Here is a 21,369-nt window from a genome sequence, read left to right on the forward strand (position 1 = left end):
ACCCTAATACTACCCAGCTCTTGCATGCCACTGCACAAGCTAGATTTTTAATCGTTGTAGTTTTGAACTATCAACTTGTCCATCCTTCAACCAATATCTTAGAGCATAGAACTCAATTTTAGTAGTTTGCTTAGCATTTTTCCAATGTTTGTGCTTTAACTTAAACTCTCCTCGACTATGAAGGGGAATACACTTTTTAGCATGATGTTGGAAACTTTGCTCCCAATGGAAGGAACAAAACCTTTCTTTGAAATAATTTTGTTGGGATCACCATTAAACATAACTCTCACTGCAGGCAAATTAACATGAGCTTCGTCAACCATATATCCTATAAAATTAGCTTTCTCATAGCATTCCTTCCCCATTACCCTAGTAAATAATTCCCAACACAAAGTTTGGGCTTTGTGTCTTCCAGACTAAGATCCCCAATTGCAATCGTTTATATATATATGTGGATTGTAAACATGGCAAGCCATAATGTTACAATCCTTCATTCTTTTCACAAAATCAAAATACGCCTAAGACTTAGAAAGCTCTCCCCCAGGTCTCATTTTGTGTATCATGTCAACACCACTTTGTAGGGCCTTAGGTTGACATCTTGAAGACGGCATCTCAATTTATGAGAACTCAAGTTGGCTAGGAAACACCATGCTCTGAAAGTAGTCATATGAACATCTTTTTTTAAAGCTAAAGCAAAGCATCATAATGGTCAACCAACATTCCAACCTCCCCTTGACCTTTCTCCAATGTGATTTTTCTTATATCAAGACACCTAGTTTTCTTATATCAAGAGTAGGTGTGAGCTAACAAAACAACTCACCCAATTCTTCCTTTGATATTTGTGTAGCCCCAATAGGAGTGGTTGTTAGAATTGTCTCCATCACTATTTGTTTTTCCATAGTCCTTGGAATGACTTTGGTCTCCCTTGCTCATCTTGTTGAATATAATCTTGAACCTTTTTCTTTACATCCTTAATTACCATTCAAGAAACACCTTCTCCAATTGGGTGCATACATTATATCCTTAATGAATGATCCCTCTTGTGATCCTCTTATTGCCTTCCTTGGCTAGAAAACATAGGAATATTTTGCTTGGACAAGTGGAAATACATAATAGAGCTACATTGCAATAGAAATATTTCAAAATCTTAGAAGAATCAATAGTAGAGTTTAGTTCATAGGATATTAGGTGACCTTGCTAATGCAAACTCATTTGATTGTCTTGTTCTCAAGAATCCTAAACAAAGAGGATTTACACATTGTAAATGCCCTACATATTTTCTAAAGCCCACCCACCATGATGAATGTTGAGCATAAGGAGGTTCAAATAAGTTGTCTCTATCATACCTCATGGGTAGCTCCTCAACTTCTAGGATCACTTTGACCTTTGTAAATGTTTGTTTCAAAGAATATTGGTTTCTAAGCAACGTAACAACATTGTCAACGCACTAGATAGAATCTAGAAACAACAAAGTGGACAAAAAGACAAGCCACTAGACTTTGAACCACACATTTCATGCACATTGACAATATTTTCCATACATCCAAAAGCTATAGCAACTTCTTATCTAGAACAATAACAATACCATTCTCTATTGTCTACTCCATTAACTTGAGTCTCTATTCATCTATAGGAAGTGTAGTCTCCGTCTCTAGAATCTAACCAACTCAAATTGACTAGTATGTGTTGCAGTAACAAGCAACACAATTTCCAAGATTGCATAATATGACCTTCAACCCTTGTCATTTTGTTATTGCAATCTCTTTAATTTATCATATGACCATAAATAGCATGGATGGTCCAGTTAATGACTTTAGATGGAAAACGTGTCGAAGAATAATGGAATTAAATTGATGGTATTCAATGAAATCTTATAGTTATCACCAAAATTTAAAGGCAAGTAGGCTAATTTGAGCCTACAATCCTTTATTGATGTATGAGACTTTAAAGGTAGCTACGCTAGAATGATGTATGATGTATGATATGAGTCTCTAATTATCTAACACATGAAATGCAAAGGTCCCCATCTCCACTCTCTTGATTTTCAATTGATGATAACTTGGATTCAAATGCTTAAAATTGTAGTCTGAAAAATCATTCTACATGTGTTAATTGTCTGTGGGTCAGCCAAACCATGTGTTCATTGGACTAGATAGAGGGTGTCACTCTCGCTATTTTGCAGCCGATGTGTTATGAATAGGAGGTGTGCTCCTTCGTGTTTAGTGTAAATGTTTCATGTTCTTTAGAATCTTCCTATGTTGGAGTTGGATTGAGGGTCAATGTGTATCCTCAAATCACAATATAAAGATGCTATAGAAACACACGCTATACATGCACCTAATACAACCACATTTCTAAATACATTGGAAAAAGTTCATGAACTCTAGTTTCACAGCTAAAACTAGAGGGATACTCCCACTTTGTTTATTTCTGTGTTTGTGAACTTAGAAGTTGGAAATAATGTCATTGCCAAACTATGAGAATTGCATAGGACAACTCTTAGCATGTTGAGCATCAAGGACCAATTCTAGTTTCGCAAAATGTGATGTGTGACAAACTCAAGTTTCACAAAACAAAGTATAGTTTTGCTACCAAAACTAGAGTTTATCGTAATGGTGTTTCCTCATCGTCCTCATACTCCTAGTATAGTCACCCTTACTCTAATGATGTGTATAAGAAGAACTTGTGGCTCTAATAGTCTCATGGACCTTGAATTATATATTTCAAACATCATATTGTTAGTTGTTTGCTAATTTTCCAAGATGGTGACCACATGCAAATATGATCTATTCCTTCTCATAATCCGATGGTAATAGCAACTTTAAAAGCTTATACAACACCTTCAATGCTCCACACCTTTGCAAAGAGTATAGCCATTGGACCTCCAAAAGGGTGTTGTGACCAAAGGCCCAAAGGTCACATGAGTAGGCTAACCATGCCAATAAAAGATACATTTGATATAGAGAAACATGTTTCTTTGTGCCAATGATGAAAGCACAATCCTAAAGCAAGCATAGCAATGTATTGCATATAATCCTTTCCCAACAATCTCGATGTTATGATAAGCACAACTTAATAACAAAACAATGCTACAAAAAACTAGGACTTCGTCAACTTGATGGTAGATGGTGGATTGCTTCTTTATCATTGATCCCCATAGGAGATGATTGTGGCCTCATTAGCACCAACATTACATCTTTCATCAATGGATAAAGGATAGAATAGGAAAATTAGTATTGAAAGGGGAGGAGATAATGCTATTTTCCTCTTTATTTCTCTCTTCTCCCCTTTTAAAATATCTCCCCAATACTCTTTATCAAACTCTCTCTTAATGGGCTTCTCTCACTCACTCTCCCTCTCTTTGCATCTTATTATTTTCTCACCTACTATCCATCTCTCTTATTCTCTCCTACTCACACTTTCCTCTCACATATGTCTCTCTCATTTACTCATAGTCCTCTCTCTTTCACACACACACACACGCACGCACGCACGCACACACACGCACACGCACACGCACACGCACAAGGCTAGAAGGACAATGCTTCATTGAGGAGGTAGAGGAGTGAACAAGGGAAGTTGGAGGGGGGATTTTATATAGTAGTTGGGGGAGGGTGAGCTTACATGAATTGGACATGCATTTATTAATGGGCAAATTCATAATTATTATAAGCTTTAAAGGCCAACCTTAATATGATGAGGAGAGAGAGATATAATCATTAGGAGAGGGGAATATTATTAGTTGCCACCTATGATAAGAGAGGGGATAATATTTATGGCTATGGTTGTCAATGGAGGGAGGGGAGACATTAATTTTGGATCGAAGGAGATCATTTATGGAGAGGGGTTGTTTTGGACTTTTAGGTTATCCACATCTATATCATCCTAATCCACATTATATCAATCTCCTCATTCATGCTTTTTGGACCATGGTTTGGATCTTTTTTGGGTGGTAGTTGATTGTTGCTGATGATGAGGATGATGATATTAATGACTTAAACATTTTTTGCATTTTATTAACTTTACACTAAGGTATACAACATTTGTGTTCAAGGGCTTATTTCCACACATATCTAAGTTGGAATGCTGTTTGGAATTTGGGACATCACAAATTTACAACATCAACACACTTTAACTACTTACATATTCCCACATATCCAAATATCCCAATCCATACGAAGCCATGGCTTGCTATCCTATTCTAGGAGGAGACCCCATGTCCTTATCATTGACCTAAACCTTGAGATCCCTATGATACATGTGAAATCCAAACATGTCTAATCTATTATCATTCTAAATCTTTGTATGCCCCTATAAGGCTACCCTTCAACCCATGCAAAATACCACAAAAGGTGCTAAGGGACTCGATACTAGTTGTGCACACTTCATTGCACTAGACAATATCACCATCATCATGCAACCCACCCCATTTTCCAACATAAGACTCCAAAGTTTTGCCACTTTTGAGTTCATCTTGTCCATAGAAACACAATGAAGCATACAATAGTACATCACCTTAACAGTGATGGTTGGTGTGCCTACTTAGAGGATTGTTTGTTGTATGGTATAGTATTTCATCACAACATGTAGCTCATTACATTGGGAAAAAACATATGGAAAAAAGCATGGATTAATTAACCTCATCGATAAGCTCTACGTGCGTAGTGGCCCGATATGATATGTCCCTCTTGATAGTCTAACAAATTTATGTTACTAGATTACATCTAACTTTAAATTAATGATTGGTTTTATTGCAAAACCCTTATGATGAGCCATTACATCATGATGAGCTCTTGGATGGCAAAGAGTTGTAGTAGATCTTGGAATCCCTCACTAGATGGCTTTTTGGATTCTAACTACTTGGAACACCCCCTTCTTTTTTTGCCTTGTGCCCTATCCTCTCCGCTGCACCATATATAGCCTTATGGCATGCACCATTGTTTTCTTTTTAGGCCATCATCCTTTATGTCTTTGACTACTCAATGTCTACTCTCTCATCCAGGAGTGCACCATTTATGTCTACATTAGAAATAGACTAATCTATGGATCCATGAGAAACCTCATAAGCTAAAAAATTGTCTCATTCATCGTTTCATTTGACTATCTACCATTGAAAAGAGGTAACAAAGTGTCTATATATCTTATAAGAAACTATTTGTCTCTTTGGTACATGAAAGTAAAGGTTGCACAACCTCTTCCTAATGAAAACATGCTTAGCTATTGGATTATATGATTGGTAATATTTGCTTTTAGTATTGTAAGCTAATGAAGATACATTTGTTATTGAGGCATCAAGAAATAATTATATTCTCTCTCTCTCTCTCTCTCTCTCTCTCTCTCTCTCTCTCTCTCTCCATTATCCGTCCTCCAGCTTTATACAATTGGTATTAGAGTGGTCTCCTTCTCCACTGCCATTGCATCCCCTTCAACTGGTATTAGAGCTTTGATCAGAGCTTGATCATGGTGCTTGGCCCTCAGCCCGGATTGAAGACCTAGAGCTTGGAGCTTCAATGCCAGCCATGGCTTCTTCCCCTTGAGGTAATCTCCCACCTCTCCCCGGCCCTCATAGGCTCTTTGCAGGTGTTCCTTGGCTTCATTCAGTACCTTGTATGCCCCCTTATCCTCAGCATAACTAGCATGCCCCACAGTAGCAGCTCACGTTTTTTTTGCACATGTTTCAAAATCTGACTCAAAAATCCCATTTTTTCTCATATCTCAGGCATTCGGAACCCGATTTAGGCAAGGTAAGAGTCTTACTTGAGGTTTTGGCACACTCCAGACGCAATGATGATGTTAGATTTGCCAAATCCTGATCGCAAATTTTTTTGTTCTGAGTTGATTTACAGTAAGAAAATGTCATGCTCTTAGCTTATATGATGCTCCCGAGGCTTGGTATTTGATGCCCAAATGCTTTGGGGATGTTCGACCAATGTTTTGAGATGCTTTGGGACTTGGTTTGAGCTTCCATAGCTCAATTTACGCAGGGATTTACTATTGTACATTGTTTAGGCAGCAAGGTTTTATCAGGGACGGCTTATGCATAATTCTCTTTGTTGACATTTGGGTGTCCTGTTGGATGTATTGATGCTTGGTCATCATGGGTTATGCCCATATATGCTATTTGAAAGCTATTGAGCCTTGATTTGGATGTGGAAACTTTGTTGTTGGTTGGGATTTATGCTATCTTGGTTGATAGGTTATTTTACCTCCAATTTGGTTATGTTTATGGTCTACAGGTGCTTCGAAATACTCGAGATGATGTGCTGATTGGAGCCCCGAGAGGAACACCAAGGAAAAGGGAATTCTCTTGCAAGAAAATCTATATTGTAACATCAACAAGCTTGTTTATCATGTTTCATATGATCACAATGAAGAAAAGAACACTAGGCACAACAAATCTTCATGCAGCATCATGTAAATCTCCCACGGTTTTTAATAGAATCAACCATATTATTCAACATCTTCACAAAATCTATCAATAGAACAAAGAAAGCAAAGAAGTACACCATCTTTGAATGGAAAAATACATCACATAGTATTCATCTTCAATATCTTCATAGTCTTCTCTCTCAATCTCTCATATACAATCACTCTGTTTGAGTAGAATTGGCTATCTCTGACTCTCTCTCTCACACTCCATCAATAATACATCATATCCTCACTACAATATCTCAAAATCACCCTCAATAATCACTCTTAGGTCGTGGATACCCCTCCCAAGAGGTATGTCTGATATGAAGAGTCACCAGAGCCACTACAGTGTCTCTTCACAGCTCACTACTGTCACTTCACTCTAGTCTTCTCTTGAGTCTTCAGCAGCTACTTCTTCCACTTCCTCCAGCTCTTTTGCACTTGTATTCACCTCTTTCCAAGGCTAGAAAACTTTCCCCAAAGTCACACATACATTCCACAGAACACTTACAGAAGCATACAGAACAGTCTACAAAACAGTACCAGAACAGAAACAGAACAGAAGCAGAACAGAAGCAGAAGCTCTACAGAAGACCTACAGAAGGTTACAGAAGGTCATCAAAACTTCATAACTCATTCTCAAATCATTCCAAACTCTCACAAACCATTCAATAAACTTTCACAATATCTCATTCTTCATCAATCAATACTCCTTCCCTCCTTACAGAAGACAATCAGAACAAAACAGAACAAAACAGAAGGTATACAGAACCATTCAGAACCTATCAGAACATCACAGAATCACCAACAAACATCATGAACTTCCAAAACACAATCAATATCATCCAAAAAACTCTCAATCCACTTCTAAATCAACCAATCATCCCATAAAATCAACCATTCAGCTCTCAACAACAACAAAAATCAGCCAAAAAACAAGTCATTTCAACACTCAACATATCCCCACACTTAATAAGGAAGCGTCCTCGCGACCCAGGAAAAAGGGAATACAAGTTCATAGAAAAGCTCAACTTTGATCTTCAATATCTTTTCAAAAAGAATCCATCCACCACGACCCCATCTTATAACCTGTTTCTGATATAAAAATACAAAGAAAGGAAAACCCTTTATATATTAACACCTCTTATCAAACTAAAAATCATCACAAATTTGTAAAGGATATAAGAGTTTGCTTCTTCTTCATCTGCATCAGCTTCAACTCTCCAACCACGACCCCATCTCTACAAATCTCCAAAACATAGCTCGTACACAAAATCCAATAGGAAACCACCACGTTTGTTTGACATACATGAACTCACAACACAAACACTAATACACAACACAACCATCTGAATGACTTCTTCAAAAAGAAAGTTTTTCATTAAAAGCTTCCACCATACATTGGAAAGGTATCAATGAAGATGATCCCTCTTAAAAGATTGATGTTGTCAGAATCGATCCATAGATAAGGATTCATCTACAAAGTTTTTAGGAGGATTTTGAAAAAATTGGAGACAGCACATCCTTTCCAACAGGACCAGGTATCTGCTAGGTAAACAGAGGGCATGAAAATACAGTATCTCCAGCTGTTGGGAATCAATGCTAACATTGACATTCATGCACAACTTTGGAATAGGCTTTGAATCAGTATGAGAGTGCCTATGCATATACGCCAGGTACCAAGCAAAGTGAGCAGTTAATCTCACTGAGGGATCTGCAGACTGTGAATATTGTTGGGCAAAATGAACATAGTTTTGATAAGCTTGACTAGAAGCTGTCCATTCTCCCGGAATTACTGGCCAATTAATTTGTGGTCCTGTAAGGCAATCATCCGAACTCCATCCCCTTCTTCTGGAAATCTGATTATCAAAACCATCACAGTCACTAACCAACTGAGGTGGTTGAGATATGGAAGTGTTAGAAGAGGGTAGTGGAATAAGGGAAAGTGGATGTAGGGAAGGATAGGAAAAATCATAAAAGGAAGAAAAGGTTAAAGAAGGAGTGGCAGAAATTTGTAAGGAATCACTAAGGAAAGGTGTTAACTGATAAATAGGAAATGTGGAGGGTACATTAATGAGGGGTGAAGGACAGGGTGGAGAAGGGGAAAATACCCTATCCTCAATAAAGGAACAGTAAGTGAAAATAGGAATTTGAGGGAAATTGGAAGGTTGGAAAAGAAGTGGTAAAATTACTGTGGAATTAGTTTGACAAAGGGAAAAATATATAGCATAGCGGTGAGCCAATTGTTGGTAATAGAGGAGGGTAGGAACAGAAGGTCCTAAGAGAGATCGTCTATGATAGGCATCAAAGAAGGTAGCATCAAATGGATTATGTTTGGAAAGATAGGTTAAGAGATCCATCCTCAGTTGGTTAGTACTCTGGGCAAAGGTAGGAGCTGTGTTTTGTCTTTGATTGAGGACCACCGAATCAATCATGGGATGCCACGAATTATCCTGACAATCAGCTACTTTGGAGGAATAACTTTGAAACATATCAGCTATGCGCAACTCCAAATGATTGACATATAAAACAGCCTGTAAGACCACATCCCCCACATACCATGCCATATCTACCTCATCTGGGATTAACAAATCTCCTCGGAGATACATATATGACATCAACATGGTGTCTGGCGTGACAGAATCTTCAAAGACCATTCTGACTACCTCTGTCAACAACTCATCAGACCAAGCCCCACTCCAGCCATCCTCTGGAAAAGGTAAATCCATCGTGGAAAGCTTCATGTAGAAGACCAACTTCTGTAAGTGGTAGTGGATAAAGAAAGAATGGTCTGGTAGGACAAAGTCCTGAAACTGTTCAAAGGTAGACCATAACAAGTCCATTCTGGACTGCAATCTTTCCACTTTGTCTTGGAATAGAGGGCACAAAGTAGCCTGTCTCTGTAGGACAGCCAAATCCTGTTGTGAAAGAGAAGGAATTAATGGAACAGGAGGGCTTGGAGGAACAGAGCGGGACTTTGCAAGCTGATCTTGCAACTGTTGGATGTGGGAGGCTTGGTTGGCCACTGTGTCATTAGCCATCTGTAAAGCTGAAAGCTTGTCATCTAAAAGAACTTGGAATTCTTCCGCTTCGCTGGACATCCTCTCCTTCTCTGCTGAAAGGCTAGTAACTTGTGACTGAGCCTCGAATAACTGGGTCTTCAATGAAGAAATCTCATCGCTTTGAGTGGCAACCAGTTGGGTTTGCTGTTCCATTTGCTTAAATAGATCTGCTAGGGTATCCTTAGCAGAAGCTAACTCAGATGTTGCCTTATGCAACTGGTCTTTGGACTGCATGAGCTCTTCATAGAAAGATGCGTACAGCTGTTGAATAGAGGCTGTCATTGACAACTCAATGGAACTTTGAATATCCTTGCAGAGGAAAGGAATGGCATCTCCTGAAACGAGACTGTTCAGGGAAGGAACTGAGATCTCCAAGGATCCTTCTCTATGTGCTCGGAACAGGTTATTGCAAGTGAGATACCCAAGGAGTTCACTGCCAGAAGTAGCAGGGATAGGCACTGAGGGAAGTACAGCAGGGGCTTTATCCGCTACCCTCTTCAAGCGTTTACGTTGTATGACCAGGGGAGGCGGAGAATCATCATCCTCAATGTCAATAGGTGCTGACTCTTCTGAAGGTGGAGGAGGAGGTACTGGATCTGATGGAGGAGGTGGAGGCACAGTCTTCTGTAAACTTGAATAGGTCAAGAAGGCAGACAAATATGATCCATAGGTAACATTGGTAACATTACCCCTTGTGACTTTAACAAAATGCTGATCCATTTTAGTAAGGAGGTATGTGCTCCAATCAATAGCAACTCCTTTTAGCACCATCCTGGAAGCTGTGAAAAGCTCTTTGGACAAATAGTGGGATGGCGTTTTGGCAGGCATGAACCTGTCCTGAAGGAACTGACACATCATCTTCCATACGGGATCAGTGATCATATAAAACGAAACTCCTGAAGAGTTTATTACTTTCTTAACATCAAGGACTTCCCTTGTCTGCTTCTGCAACAGCTTGAGAATCTCTTCATTAGAGAAGAGCTGACGAGTGGTCACAAAAGGTTCTCCTTTGGAGGGTAAAGATAGAGCCTTCCCTAAGCCTCGAGATGTCAATGTCATAGACATTCCTTGGACTACGCCTGTCTTCTTGCTGTAAGAGGCCAGGAACTCATCACATACGGACGGATCCTCTGGAAGCAGGGGAAAAGGAGTGGCCACAAAAGCAGCAAGTCCTGCCTTCGTGAGGGGCTCAAAAGTAAGTAGGGACGAGTAATCCCTACTAACTAATGGGACGTACTGGATAGGGGGAGGAGCATGAGAAGGCGCCATTCAGATGGTTACACACACACCACAAACACAGACAATCAAGGAGAAAGCCTGCAAAGCAACATACAAAAACCAAGGATAAGAGAATTACCAATAAAACGTGACTTGACCTACTAACCCTAAGCAAACCACATCCTAGAAAAAATTTGACATGACCTTGAGACAAATGCGACCGAAAGCTTCATGCGATGCATCAGACAAACACCCTGAACCCCGTATCAGGCAATAAAAGAAAAAAAAAACTGCATACCGTACCCGTAACCGTGACTAAGACATGAAACCAAAACCATACTATATCCGACACATATCAAAACTACATCTGTGATAGAACCAAGACTGGACCATGGAAAATAACACTAATGACTACGTATACCCATCCCACGAAACGCTTCATTAAAAAGGGAATTAAGTGCAGTGAGGGGGGAATTAATTTAATGAAGGGTTGATTTTAATCATTTATTAAAAATGGGTGAATTTTTATTAGGTGATAAACCTTAACAAGAAAACGGCGATTCCTTATTAGTTATTCAATTACCAATTATTAGATTAAAACGGTGCTTTAATGCGATTCCCGGACTTCGATTCCCGACTGGGTCTCTAAATGCAATTCATTGATTATAAATTAAGGTGATGTGGAGCGCTTTTTTGCCAGCGCGTGCTCATGTGACGGCTGGTTCTTTTTAATTTAAAATTTAAAGTGCCTCTTTAGCGCACGTAGCGCGTGCCAAGTGAACGGCTGGTTGATTTTATTAAAAAATTTGTGTGTTTAGCGCGAATGCGCGTGGAAACGGTGGGTGAATTAAAGGGTTCATTTTAACAATTAATTTGTGATTAAGGGGGAAAATAAAAATAAATAAAGCACATAAAATAAATACCTGGAAGGGGTGTGTATGTAATGCAGGAATGCGCACGGAAGAGGTCCAGTAAAGGAAAAGTAAAGAGCATTGATGAAACAACAATGACAACACCTTAGCAGATGTGTTGATTTGGTTTGTGTTGGTTTTTTTTTAAAATATTTATTTATTATTTTATTTTTAGTTGTGATGATTTATGGTTGAATAAATGGAAAATGAGCAAGGGAGGTGAGGGGAATTTTTTAGAATGTTTTTAGAAAATTTTAGATTTTTTTTGTAAATTTTTAAATGAATTTTCTACATTTTTTGGCAATTTAGGGGTAAATTTAGAAAATGTGGAATTTTCAGAAATTATAGGGTAGGCAATTTCCAGCAGACAAATTCCCAAAAATTGACAAAAGGCAAAAAGAATTTTTAGAAATTTTTCTGAAATTTTGTTATGGAAAAATTAATGTAGTGATTAATTAAGTCACCTAAATCACATTAATCAGATAAGTCAGTTAGGCATAGGTCAGTTAAGTCTGGTTAGTGAGATAAGTCATGTTAGTCTACCTAAGTCAAGTCAGGTTAGTCTAAGTTGCTTAGGTTAGTCAACTAGGCTAGGTTAGCTAACTAAGTTAGGTTAGTCAACTAAAGTAAGTTAACTAAGTTGGGGTTAGTTAATTAAGTTAGGTTAGGTTAACTAGCTAGGTTAACTATGGTTAGGTGATTAAGTTAACTAACTAGGTTAGGGTTGGACTAACTAACCTAGTTAGGGTTAGGTCTAAGGTTACTAGGGGGTTAGGTTAAGTTAATTAAGGTTAGTTTAGGTTAATGAGGGTTAGGTGAAGTAACCTATGGTTAGTTGCACTAACCTAGGGGTAGAGAGGAGGTGGAGAAGGAAGGGGGAGGCGCGTCGGCGGCGGCGGCGGCGGCGGTGTCCAGGCGGCTGTGGCGGAGTCGGCGGCGGCGGCGTTAGCGAACTCGGCGACAGCAACCGCGAACTCGGCGGCAGTCCGGGGGGCAACGAGGGCGGCGGGTGGTCGTGGCAGGGGCCAAGGGCGACGGGCAAGAGGGAGAGAAAGGAGGCTGGGAGAGGAGCGGCAGAAGGGCGGGGGGAAGGAGAGCGGCGGCGGCGGGGTAGGCTGGGGGGGGTAGGAGGACTGCTGGCGGGGGGGTAGGGAGGAGGCGACGGCGGGGTAGGCTGGGGGGGTAGGAGGAGGAGACGCTGGCGGGGTAGGCTGGGGGGGGTAGGAGGAGTGCTGGCGGGGGGGTAGGGAGGAGGCGACGGCGGGGTAGGCTGGGGGGGGTAGGAGGACTACTGGCGGGGGGGTAGGGAGGAGGCGACGGCGGGGTAGGCTGGGGGGGGTAGGAGGACTGCTGGCGGGGGGGTAGGGAGGAGGCGACGGCAGGGTAGGCTGGGGGGGTAGGAGGAGTGCTGGCGGGGTAGGTTGGGGGGGGTAGGAGGAGGAGACGCTGGGGGCGGGCAGAAGGGCGGGGTAGGAGGCGAGGGAGGAGGAGGAGACGCTGGGGGGCGGGCAGAAGAAGGGAGGCGCTGGGGGAGAAAGCGCTGGGGGGCGGGCAGAAGAAGGGAGGAGGAGAGGCTGCACGGGAGGAGGGTAGGAGATGAGGGAGGAGGACACGCAGGAAGAGAGAGAGAAAGAAAGGGAGAGAGAAAGAGAGAGGGAAGGGCGGTTGGGGGGAAGGGATGGGCAGTTGGGGGGGGAGGGGTGGGGGCCCATGGGGGTGCCATGGGGTGGTCAGTTAGAGGAAAGGGGTGGGGTTATGGGCGGGGTAGGGGTCCAAGGGGGATAGGGGGTGCCTGAAGGAAGGGGAAGGGTGGGAAGGGATGGGTGCGTACCCCCGTCCCGCGCGCGTGCGCGGGGCGGGGTAAAAAAATTTGCCGTGACGGGATTGAAATGAGGCGGGGAAGACGGTACGGGTTACGCGGACACGACCGGGGCGCGTGGAGACTCGTAAAATCGAAAAAGGGCGCGTTCACGCGCAAAACGGGCGCGAGCAAAACGTAAAAATAAAGAAAAATTAATAACTCCCAATCCGGACGTCAGAACGAAATAGCGTAAAAACAAAAAGTGGGCAGGACGGCAGGCGGAAAACAAGGAAAATACGGGATGGGGGTTCCGGGAGGCGTAAAGGGCGGTCACGTGCAAAAAACACAAAAAATGAACAAAAAACGCAATTTAAAAATTAATATCAAAAGATCCGTGCATCGGAATGAGGTGTAGAAAAAAGGAAAACTGTGCAGAAAGATGTGCCCGACAATCCTATCATGTCAAAACATAATTCCGACTAAGGTAATACGCGTTCTCATGGAAAAAACCCAAAAAATAAACCCGAAAATGGGATCGGAAATTAATATCGAACAAACCATTCACCGGAATGACATGCAGTAAGAAGGAAAAATGTCCACAAGGAGGAGTGGCACAGGGTGATCATGTTAAACTGCAGTTCCGGCGGAAATAGGAGGGGTTCATATGTGAAAAACTCCAAAAATACTCCCGAAAACTCATTTAAAAATTAATAAGTAAAAATCCAAAAGTCGAAAAAGGGTGGAGGAAAAAGGAAAAAGGTGGGGAACGGCACAAGGGACACGGCTGTCAAATCAAATTGGAATTCTGATACAAATAGGGCAGGTTCACATGGAAAAATGTCAAAAATACACATGAAAAAGTCTTAAAAAACTGGAAAATTAATAACGGACAAACCATGTATCGAAATGATGCGGAATAAAAAGGAAAAATGTCAGGGAAAAAGCGCTAGTCAGGGCTATGACATTAGATCACGGTTCCGAAGCAAGAAAAGCGTGTTCACATGGAAAACCGTCTAAATTTCGTAAAATGCTTCAAAAATTAATAACTCAAAAACCGTGCACCGGAACAGGGGTAGGTAAAAAGGAAAAATGGACCATTCAATGGGAGGAACAGAGCTATAAGGTTGGATGGGGACTTTGGTGAACGTAGGGTGCATTCACATGGAAAAACCTCAAAATCAGGGAATGAAGGAAAACTGCAAGGGAACAGCCCCAAGGGTGGGTGAAACATAACCGGATGGGTGGAAAGGGATCCCATTAGGGTAAAAGCAAGGCATGGCATACATGCATGAGCAGGGTAAGGCATATGCAGGGGATATACAACATAGACGCGCAGGGACGCGTCCCCACACTTAAGACCTTAACGGATAGGGTTAACCGAACATTAGGGACCTAGGACCACGCCATAGACCATCCACTAACTTCCCCACACTTAAAACATGAACATCACTAAGAAACAGAAGTTGTAGGGTTAGAAAAACTTGGCCCGTTTCGTCAAGAATCAAGGTTGAATGTCAACGGCACGTCCACGGTGGTTGTCGGCGCTGGAGGAACCAAGGCATCTTCTCGGCGCACGTCCTTCATGGAAGGGACAACGCGGCAGCACCCAGGGAGGTAACTGATGGAAGGAATCGCAGGAAATTCGTCGATGATGAGGGATACTACACTCAACTCACAGTCACTCAATTGGAATGAAAGATCAGTCACTCGCCCCATGACTAATATCTCTTTAAGAATAAGGATTAAGACCCATATCTCATATCCGGTTGAGGAATCATCAAAGGGGAATTGGTGCAAAAAGAGTATGCCAGGGTGCACAGTTGATGGTGCATTAGTGCATCCAACCCGTCTGGCATAGGTGCAAGGAGGAAAGCAAGGGAGCCTTACAGTGCCGTGTACAGAACAGGGTGACGTGTCTTGTGAGGACGGCAAAGACCCATCCCGTGGGTGCATAGGGAAACGGGAACATACCTGACTCCAAGTGTCGTAACGTCCCTCAATCTCACCTCTTGGTAATTGATTGAAGAAACTCCAGTCACACTCAACCCACCCTCTGTCTCACACTCTGTTGATAGATACAGGAGGGCAGCCTTTTCCTGAAACCCATTGATGTAATCCTCACAGTCACTTGTGCAAAGATTGTATGCCTTGTGCGCATTTGATGGTGCAACAGTGCATCCCGCCCTGTGCCGGCATACAGTGCAAGAATGAAGGCCAGGGAGCCTTATAGTGCAGTGCACAGAAACAAATTGTGCTTTGTGCATTGAGAGGCCCATCCCGTGCGTGCAATACTTCATTCACACTTCTCACCTCTCATTCGATTTGAAGGGAAAAGACTGGTCTCTCGCCCCACCCCCTGTCTCACTCGTTGTTGATAGATATAGAGGGCAACCATACTCACTTCCCCATCCGGTTAGGATGAAAGCTCAAATCACTCGATTGTTTGTCGATGAAGATCGCGTCATCAGTTGTTGAAGAGGCGTACCCAGGGAGGTAGCCATCAAATCGAACGTTGTATTGGACAGGAACATAGCGTCTGCTAGAGGACAGGTAGTCACTTTGCAGAAAGACCCAGGACACAGTGTACCAAGGGAGGCAGCTTCGGAATTGGATCCTGGGGATATGAATCAATGAATCCACTTTCTGGACTGCTGGGTGTTACCACCTTTTCCACAGCCAGCTTCTCGCCCAAGGGTGTCTTTTCTTGGAACGAGGCCTGCTATGACAGGGAATTGCTTCCTTTTCTCTCATAACAGATTTGTTTGTTTGTTTTTTTTTCTTTTTCTTCTTTGTTTTTTTTTTCTTTTTCTTATTTTCCCCTATTCCCGAGGGTGTTTCCACCTTTTCTCGAAGAAGAGGTCGGCATGACAGGGACCTTAGTCCTTTTCTCCCATGACCGATATGTTTTTTTTTTCTTTTCAATATTGAGCAAGGGAATGGTAGAGAGACCATTTGTCAGAACCCACCTCGCCACTGTCGCTGGTGGAAAATAGAGGATAAGAAATCAAGACTAGAAGGGGGTTTTGAGGGGACAGAGGGTTGCGCCCTCTTCATTAGAAATGATTGAAGAACGGCTATCAAAAGTAGCATCATAAGAAGTACAATGCCGCGCCAACGAGGGGAAGGATCAAGTGTCCGTAATTGTCAAGATCCCCAAGGAGGGAAGTACTTCTTCAAGCGATATCCGTTGATCAGAAAGGGATCATCAGAGGCATCAACGGTCTGCACTTGAACAGAACCATTAGGGTTGACTGCAAGTACCTTATAGGGGCCCATCCACCGCTGTTGGAGCTTGCCAGGAAACTTGCCAAAGCGTGAATCATAGGCTAGGACCAAATCACCTTCTTTGAACTCCTTGTGCTTGATGAAACTATCATGGTAAGCCTTACGTCGAGCTTGCGTGGCTTCCATGCACTGTAGAGCCATCCTGCGAATTTCGTCCAAACATTCCAAGTGCAGGAGACGGCGTTGCAGTGAATCATCATCCCCCAAACGCTCTTTGACAGCCACTCTCAAAGAGGGTAGTTCCAATTCAACAGGAAAAACAGCTTCTGTACCATACACCAGCTGGAAGGGTGTCTGTCCCGTTGCTGCTTTATGGGAGGTTCTGTATGCCCAGAGGGCCTCTGTAAGTCGATCGTCCCAATCACGACGATGTGCGGCAATTGTTCTTGTCAGAATCGAGCAGAGGATGCGATTGGTGACTTCGACTTGGCCGTTGGCTCTGGGGTAATAAGGAGTGGACTTGCGATGGTGGATCTTATACAACTCTGTCAACTCTTCCATGACTTTGTTAAGGAAATGAGTGCCTCTATCACTTACCAGCTCTAAGGGACTACCAAAACGGGTGATGATATTCTCGTACATGAACAGGGCCACGCTGTTACCATCGTCCCGCTTTAGGGCTTTAGCTTCACACCACTTTGTAACATAATCCGTACATACGAGGATGTATCGATTCTGTTTCCTTCTAGTGGGAGGGTCGATCGGACCTACGAAGTCAATGCCCCACTTCTCAAACGGCTTTAAGGGAAGGATAGGTTGCAGTGGCATGGCACTTGTCTTGGTGGGTTTCCCCATTCTTTGACAAGCATCACATCTTTTACAGTAATCATAGGAATCTTTGTGAATGGTAGGCCACCAATATCCCGCTAGCAGAGCCTTCCTAGCTGTAGCTTCTCTTGCAAAGTGACCTCCACATGGCTCGTCGTGGCAAGCCTTCAGAACAATCCCAATCTCATCTCCTGCAACACATCTTCTGAGTACTTCATCTTTGCCTTTCTTGTACAGTGCACCGCCTAGCAGGGTGTATGGGGCTGATTCTAGCATGAGCTTTTTCCTTTCCCGACTAGAGATACCAGGAGGGTACTGTTGGGTTGCCAGTAGATTGGCAATGTCCGCATACCAGGGAGTTACAATCTCTACCAAGAATAGGGAAGCATCAGGGAGGTCTGGATCATCCTGCTCCTCGTCTGCAGTTTGTGGGATACGCGACAGATGATCAGCCAGAACATGGGAACGACCAGGCTTAGTAATCACCTCAAAGTCGAACTCCTGGAATAAAAGGAGCCATCTCATCATTCGTCCTTTCACATTTGCTTTGTTCATCAAGAAGGATAGGGCCTCATGATCCACATAAAATTTAAAGTGGGTAGATAGGAGGTAATGGCGAAACTTTTCCAAGGCAAACACCATTGCCAAGCACTCCAGCTCGGTCACTGTATAGTTCCGTTCCCTATCAGTGACTTTTCGGCTTGCATAATAGATCGGTTGATCCAACTTCGAGGAGCCCTTCTGGCAGAGGACAACACCTAAGCCTTCAATTGATGCATCAGTGTGTACATGGAACTCTTTCGTCCAATCAGGAGGTTGCAGAATGGGTGCTTCTATCAAACACTGCTTCAGAGTGTGGAAGGCTTTGTCACATTCTTCCGTCCAAGTAAACTCTGCATCTTTCCTCAGAAGCTTGTGCAAGGAAGTTGCCTTTGTTGCAAAATGGGCTATGAACCTTCTGTAGTAACCCACATGGCCTAAGAATCCCCTCAACTGTTTGAGGTTGGTGGGTGGTGCCAGAGCTACGATCTTTTCAATCTTTGCAGGGTCTGTTGATATCCCTTATGCAGAGACAATGTGGCCCAACAGAACTCCAGAAGAGACCCCAAAGATGCATTTGTCGGGGTTGAGGGAAATCCCATACTCCCGGCATCGGTCAAAGCATTGTTCCAGGTGTTCCCAGTGTTCACTGATCAAGCTATAGACACAGAAGTCATCCAAATATACCTCAATAAAATCGTGCAGATGATTTTGAAATGCGGCCATCATGACTCGTTGGAAAGTAGCAGGGGCATTGCAGAGCCCAAATGGCATCACTCGGTAAGCATAGGTCCCCCATTCTGTGGTGAAGGTTATTTTGGATTGGTCTTCTTCTGCGATTTGGACTTGGTTGTATCCACTGAATCCATCCAGAAGGGAATAAAGCTCATGTCCTGCCACTGTGTCCAATAGTTGGTCTGTGAAAGGGATAGGAAAATGATCCTTCTTCGTCTTGGAATTAAGCTTTCGGAAATCCACACATATTCGCAATTTTCCATTCTTCTTGGGTACAACCACGATGGGTGAAACCCATTCACTGTTTGCCACGGGATAGATGAACTCAGCTTCCAGAAGCTTCAACAGCTCCGCTTTCACCAATGTGGAATAATTCGGGTTCATTCGCCTCTGTCGTTGCCGTACTGGCTTGGCATCAGGCTCCAAGTCAATATGATGTTGACATAGTGGGATCAATCCCCTTTAGGTCTTTGTAGGACCATGCAAACACGTCCAAATTCTCTTTCAACAAGTTGTACAAAGTTGACAACTCCTCTTCTGGGAGACTGCTACCCACCTTCAAGTGGCGTTCAGTGCCTTCTGCATCCACAACGGTTAACTGCCTTTCACCTTCTACTTCACGGATAAAGGTCCCGCGGACTGCTTCTGGGTAGAGATCTGACTCCTTCAAGGGAGTGGTATCCTCTTCGGATGTCCCACTAGAACCAACTTCTTCTTTTGGTGGAGACTTAGGTTGCTCCTTAAGACGTTGGAATGGGATAAGCGCCGTTTTGGGTTTGGTTTCAAAATTAATTACCTCTTGGCTTGAAGACTCCTCTTCTGAAGATGACACATCCAAGAACGTCACATAACAGGGACCCTCTGATGCTTGTTGGCACGGTGCATCATCATCATCTTTCTTTGGCAAAGATGGGTTAGGACGGCAGGAGCCACTCTCAAAAGACGGCTTGCTCTTCTTAATCCATTTCTTATAAAGGTTTTGCATATGAGAAGATCCATTTACCAAACCAAATGGTACCATTGCCATTCTGTCCCGTAGCATGAGCTCGTCTGCTTCTGATGCTTCTGGATCTTCTTCCTCAAATGTATCCTCTTCAGGTGGGATAGACTCTTCTGTTTCTCTTTCATAACCTTCTTCGTCCATTTCATATCCAACCTCTTCTGTCTCTGTCTCTGCTTCTGCTTCTGCTTCTGCCTCTGCCTCTGTTTCTGCTTCTGTCTCTGTAGGAGCTCTGTAACAGAAGAACAGATTCTCTGTTTCCTCTCCATCCTCTGTCTCTGCTGTGGCCATGTAACAGGGAGAGCAGTACATCCATGCTTCTATCTCACTGTCAGAAGTGATTTCAGAAGTCATTCCTGGTTCAGGCAGGAAGTATTCACCCATTGATAATGGCTGTGCCTCTTTTGGAAGTTGGCCTACAGTATCCACTGTTAAGGAATGTGCTACTATTTTCTTGGGAAGGATCTGTTTGACAGCATCTTCGTCTGCTGATGTTCCATCTGTAGCCTCGTTAGGGGAATCAGAAGATAATTCCAAGGAGGTGGATCCATGTCCTTTTTGAGAACCATACAATTTCAGCACCACTTTATTGGGTCCTCTGCCCAAGGTCAAGGTTCCTTTGAACCAATCCGTCCTTGCTCGGGCTTCAAAAAGCCATGGTCTGCCCACCATAAGAGTTTGGCTTCACCACCAAATAGGTTAGCCAATAATCTTTTCCAGCCACAGTAGTCTTCACATATGGAAGAATGCCCAAAGGCTTGATTCTACTCTGATCCGCCAGTCTGATGAGCCATTGGGTGGGTTGCACACCTTGTAGGCCTAGATCCTTCATTGTCACATCCGTCATAATGTTTATTGATGAACCACCATCAATCAGTGCATTTGCAATGAAGCAGCCTTCTATCCACACGCCAGTCTCTGGGGTACCCGGATCTAGGAAAACATTAGCCACATCCACTTCTTTTACAGGTTCTGAAGCCTTGTTGGACTTTGTTGCTGTTGAGGGAGCAATCCTTAAGCCACGTCTTCTTGTCAATATACTTTTGAACCTTTTCCGGCAACTGGGGGACAACATCAATAATTGTCGGAATGTGAGGTTTGGTCTAAAGGTATCTAGATCTCTAACCAGATCGTATTCCTTAATAGGATCCACTGGCTTCTCTAATCGGTTAGGGAATGGGGCAACACCCATTTTCATTTTCCGTCTTTCTTCCATCAGAGGAATTACAGGAGCTTCTTCTGCCACTTGTGGCACTTCCTCCTCTTCTGTATCCTGGACCTCTGGTCCTGTCTCTGTAACTGTCTCTGTAACTCTCTGTGGCACTGTAGGGCTCTGTACGGCACTGTTAGGCTCTATTCTGTTCTGTTCTTCTGGTGGAAGATTGAACTTCACTGTTCTGGCAGGGGGGTTATTTTCTTTCTGGATAGGTGGTTCCTTCTGCTTTGCACGCGTGATGGCAGCAACTTCCAATTCCACTAAATTGGAGGTAGGCTCTTGGGCCTTGGCTGGACTATCAGTAGCACTGTTTTTCACTGGGATTGGGCTTGGACAGTCTTTTGCAGTGTGGCCTTCTCCTTTGCATCGACTGCATAAGGGCTTGTAATCCACTGACCTTCGAGGATTTGGACAATTTGGTG

This window comes from Lygodium microphyllum, chromosome 20, assembly GCF_053477565.2.
Source record: "Lygodium microphyllum isolate KBCC chromosome 20, Lygodium_microphyllum_v1.1.10, whole genome shotgun sequence".
Taxonomy (NCBI): Eukaryota; Viridiplantae; Streptophyta; class Polypodiopsida; order Schizaeales; family Lygodiaceae; genus Lygodium; species Lygodium microphyllum.